Source organism: Lolium rigidum, chromosome 5 (genome assembly GCF_022539505.1).
Source record: "Lolium rigidum isolate FL_2022 chromosome 5, APGP_CSIRO_Lrig_0.1, whole genome shotgun sequence".
Lineage (NCBI taxonomy): Eukaryota > Viridiplantae > Streptophyta > Magnoliopsida > Poales > Poaceae > Lolium > Lolium rigidum.
Genome location: NC_061512.1, coordinates 64374998 through 64380278, shown reverse-complemented (window position 1 = coordinate 64380278; position 5281 = coordinate 64374998). Strand labels below are relative to the sequence as shown.

At 42.6% G+C, this 5281-nt stretch overlaps 1 pseudogene; it reads left to right on the top strand.

The window, feature by feature from the left end:
* Window positions 1–411: 411 nt before the first annotated feature.
* LOC124651798 lies at window positions 412–904 on the top strand (annotated as a pseudogene).
* The last annotated feature ends 4377 nt before the right edge of the window (window positions 905–5281 follow it).

The following is a 5281-nucleotide window of genomic DNA, read 5'->3' as shown; positions in this document are numbered from 1 at the left end:
TTCAACCATGTCATCTCCTTAGTCCAGGCTATGGATATTGGGTGCAACCGACTGGCGATGGTAGCACGGGATTTTTACAGCGGGTGCGGATGGTGTGCTGACAAACGGTTGACATGCTGATGCAAAGGCGCTTCATATCCTTCTTTCTTTTTCGGTGGCTCATTTTTGTTGAGACCCTTTGTGATCCGTGATGTGTAATATTTTGAATGCTGAGGGAGGGGATCCCCCCATTTCGAAAGAAAAAAAAATATCCTTAGTCCAGGCTTCACATGTTAAGGCTTGGCTTTATCTAAATTGGCTTGCACCTATAAAAGTCTCTTCCTTGAATCAAACAATCACACAGAACTCATCAGCCACGACAACTCGGAGAACTTTCCACCATCGATCTTTGTGCACCGACTGACTGAAAACATGGTTGCCGGCTGTTCCATCACCAAGGAATGCGCCCTGGTGGTGTCAGCCGACCGCGATGTGGAAGGTGAGCTGCTCCGGCGAGGCTTTGCTCAATGCATGCGCGGGTTTCTTTGATGCCGTGAATGTGGAGGGCGATGGAGGCCCTGGAAGCATCACCACTACGATGCTCAGCGTCGCGGCAGCAACGACATCAGACAGTAGCGTGGTAAGGGGCCGCGTGGTGGCACGCAACGACGCGGCGCGAGTGCTGAGGACTGAGGTGCTGGAGAGCGGTAAGGTGAGGAGCTAGCTCAAGTCTCTGTTGAACGAGGTGAAGTTGGAGGTGGCTGGGGAGGATGCCTGTGTGGCCAAGTTCAGGGTGGAGTACAAGAGGATTGACGGTGACGGTGCGCTGGCACCGGAGGACCAAGCAGTGATTGTTGAGGGTTACCTCGGCATCTTAAAGGCGATCGAGGCCTACCTCATCGCCAACCCTTCCGAGTATGCCTAGTTCAACATAGAAGAGAAATATGACGGTGATTATGGAGTCACAGCGAAGAATAAAGAAGCATAAGGTGTTAGATGTTTATTTCAGTGTGTGTGTGAGAGTATTTTGCTTCAAAAAAATAAACTACATGTATATGTATGTGCCTACATGGTTGGTTTATTGAAGATTTCATATGTATGATACGAGTTGTCATCGGTTTTAAATAATTAACACAATTATTTCTTTGAAAGTAATATGGATAATTATAAGTAGTAATTGTAATCTAAAATAAAAATGGCAGCAAGCAAACATGTAGCAGAACTGGTTGTAAATGGTGTTTCAATGCTTGGAAACAAGGCCTAGGGATCATACTTTCACTAGTGGACACTCTCAACAATGATACCATAATTGAATACATAGATATTATCACTTCACTATGCTACTCTAAACCACTCTTCGGTTTGATAATAAACACAAATTCACTGTGTAGGTCCGCATAAGCATTCCTTAAAGTTCGCATTCTCAATCTATGGACACCTCACAGTGTCACTTTGAGCATGCAAAGATGGTACTAACTAGTCACCACAATTCATAAGTATTTCTATAAATTAAGCATAAGAAACAAACACGGTGTGCACACTGTCACCTTCACACCGTTGGACAAGGTATCCCCGGAGATCACATAATAAAACCACTTGAGTAGCACAATAGTTGAAGAATAACATCTACTTATTCAACAAGATTACAAACCTCATGATCACATAAAGATCGTACATGGAGAGATACAAAGACCACATAGCTACCGGTAAAACCATCAGCCTCGGGGGAGAACTACTCACTCCTCATCATGGGAGTCAGCAATGGCGATGAAGATGGCGGTGAAGTCGATGAAGATGGCTCCGTGGGCAAATTCCCCGTCCCGGAAGGGTGCTGGAACAGAGACTTCTATCGCCCGGATCTTATCTTTGGCGGCGGCGGGGCTACAGAATTTTTCGTGGGCGGAGGCTGATTCCTTTATGGTTCACGTGTTGGGAGGCTTCTTATAGGCGGAAGGGCGAGGTCGGTGGAGACCAGGTGGCCCCAGACCACCGCTAGGCGCGACCAGGGACTGGGCCGCGCCTAGGCCTGGTCTGGCCACCCTGTGGCGCCTCTTCGCCCTCGTCTTCGTTACTGAAAAATAAGATCTTCGGCTTTGTTTCGTCCAATTCCGAGAATATTTCTTGTACAACTTTCCTGAAATACAAAACAGCATTAAACAGGGAACTGGCACTGTGGCATCTTGTCAATATGTTAGTGCCGGAAAATATATAAAAGTGCAACGAAGTGTGAATAAAACATATAAATTGGTGTAAAACAAGCATGGAGCATCAAAAATTATAGATACGTTTGCAACGTATCACATTTGCGAATAACAAGCTGGGGATCGGAGGAGAAACGTACCATGCTTCGATGGAGTGCAAGGAATCGAATAAAAAACAAACGAATTTGGAGATCCAATGGAGTAAGTTTTGAGTTTGGAGGAGGAAGAGAGAGAGATTATGAAAATTTGGGTTGCATACCTATTCCCCGCTGAGTCGTCTGACACGCGATACGAGTGTGCGGTACGGGCGCTTTCCGCCCGTACTAGGTCCAACCGCCTTGGATTAGGTCGGTCGACGCGGTACGGTTGGACGGTATAGTCGGATCCCCTCGTACCGACGCTCGGTAAACTTATAGTATATTTTCGAAGAGCTGATGTGTTCTTCATCGAAGTGGTACGGGCGCATGGTACGGTCGGGCTTGACCGTACCGATGGTCGCCAAAGTTACTGCATGTGTTGACGAAACCTTCAACTTTTCTCTTTCGTGGTCGCGGATGCGGTACGGGCACGTGGTACGGTCTGGTACGACCGTATCGATGGTCGTTAAAGTCACTGGAACCTGTGAACATAAAAAATTCTTGTGCAATCTTCACGTGCCTTTATGCATCAATATTACCTCAAAAACAGCTAAGGGAAAACATCAATATATATCAGGAATGTGCAACCGTTAGCATCGAAAATCATGAATACATTGTTGTTTAACTTCTTCTCCTCTTTTCCAATGATCTCATGAACACTCTTTATTAAAAACGAAACAAAACAAACAAATAAAACTAAGCATTAAACTTGAATAAAAACTAGATAGAAAAACTTTATTGAGCATGGGTAGCCTCCCATGAAGCGCTTCTAGTTAAGGTCAATTAGCTTGACCAAGATGGTAATCACTTAAGAGTTACCCACTCTAAAATAGTTAGCTTTCAAAGTAATAATCCCATCATCATTGGCCTTCTTCCTTCTAGGGAAGTGTACTACAAATGGGTCTTTGGATGGTAGTCCAATCCTCACATTCCCTTCATGAAATTTGATTAGCGTTTTAATAGTTCTTACAAATGGCCTTCCTAAGATTATAGAAGCTATAGGATCTTCGTGCATGTCCACAATAATAAGATCAATAAGAGCATCACATCCTTTAATCTCTACTACTTGTCTATATGTTGAATCAGCTAAGTGCAGTCTTAGCTTAGTTGTTCTAAATGACCTCATTCCTAACTTATCAAATAAGGACTTTGGAATTGTGGAGACGCTTGCACCAAGATCACAAAATGCAGCCACGTCATTTGTTCCAAAATGGATTTTAATAGTGGGCTCAAAAAGCTTAGCTGGAAGTTTTTCAGCTAGCTTCTTATAATGTTGCTCTAAATCACGGACTTTGCATGCTACCTCATGTATAAATTGATGGTACCTTTCATCATTACCTTCGTCGATTACAGGGTGTCTTACCGTGACCGTGTTAATGAGATCTTCCACATAATACTCAGGTGTTGGAGCATTGCTATAGTCCAGTTCTTCAAGTGCTTCTCCACTTCTTTCAATCATCATCATCTTGAGGTCTTCAACGGGGTTTGGTTCTGGTTTACCTGCAAATCTTGCAAGTATAATAGTTTAACTTTCAACTATCGTCCCCACTTGTGTCTCAACGGTCTTCGTTCTCTCCTGTAAAACTTGAACATCATTCTTAAGAGAAACGATTTGGTTAGATAAATTGCCTAACATAGTGTTGTGATTTTCAATAAGCTTTGTAAGGGTACTATTTTTTTTAGCTTGAGCATGCATAAAATTCTTGAAAGTACTTTCAACTGAAGTATTACCATTGCTTGCTCCATTACCGTTGGTGAAGTTATTATTAGGAACTCCTGCATTATTATTATATGATCTAGGAAAATTAGAGCCATAATTTTGACTCTTCCATGCAGAGTTATAAGGATTTCTTGCTATGAAGTCTGTTTCCTCAACATTAATATTGGTGATGGCATTAACTTGGGTAGTTTCTCTTTACCCTTTAGGATATGTAAAAGCTCATTTGCCTTTGAAGTAAGTGCTTCATTATTACCTTCAGTGATTGCATTCACCTTTCTTGAAGATGATCTGTCTACATGCCATTGGGCATGGTAGCTTTGCATATCATCAAGAAGCCTCCTTGCCAGCTCAACTGGCTTGCTCATGAATGTTCCTCCTTATCAAGCATAGACTTTGACATTGAGTTAAGGGCATTATAAAATAAATGTAGGATTAACCAATCCTCCATTCCATGACTTGGACAGTTCATGGTGGCCTCCTTCATCCTTTCCCATGCAAGCGCTAGTGGCTCGCGGTCTTCTTGTCTAAAACCTTTAATATTAGAACTCAGTTGCATAGTCTTTGTTGGTGGTAAAACTTAGTCATAAAGATATTAGTACATTTCTCCCATGAATTTATACTGCCCTTAGGAAAAGCTACCAACCATTCTTTTGCTTTTCCTCTCAATGAAAAGGGAAACAAGCGCAATTTAATAGCATTTGAATATGTTCAAGTGAATACCTGATTCCTCAGCGACTGAGCCTCCAAATTGGTTCTGATGAACCAAACTTAAAAGATTAGGCTTAATTTCATAGTTCTCCGTTTCAACAGGGTCTGAGTTATGGGTGTGATGACCCACAAGTATAGGGGGTGTATCGCAGTATCTTCGATAAGTAAGAATGTCGATCCCAACGAGGAGCAGAAGGTGTTGACAAGCAGTTTCGATGAAGGATTCACTGTAAATGCTCACAGACAAGTATTCGGGGGTTTTGATGTAACGGATGAATAAAGTACGAGTAAGTAAAGTGCGAGAGTAACAATTGCAGCGAGTGGCCCAATCCTTTTTAGCACAAAGGACAAGCCGGTTTGTTTACTTATAATGACCAAACGTTCTCGAGGACACACGGGATTTTAGTCTAGTGCTTTCGCTACATACGGCTAATTAATCTTCATTGTTTTGATAAGTGTTGTGTGTGTGAACCTATGCTAATGTACCGCCCTTCCTAGGACTAATACATACTTGTGATTATACCCCTTGCAAGCAT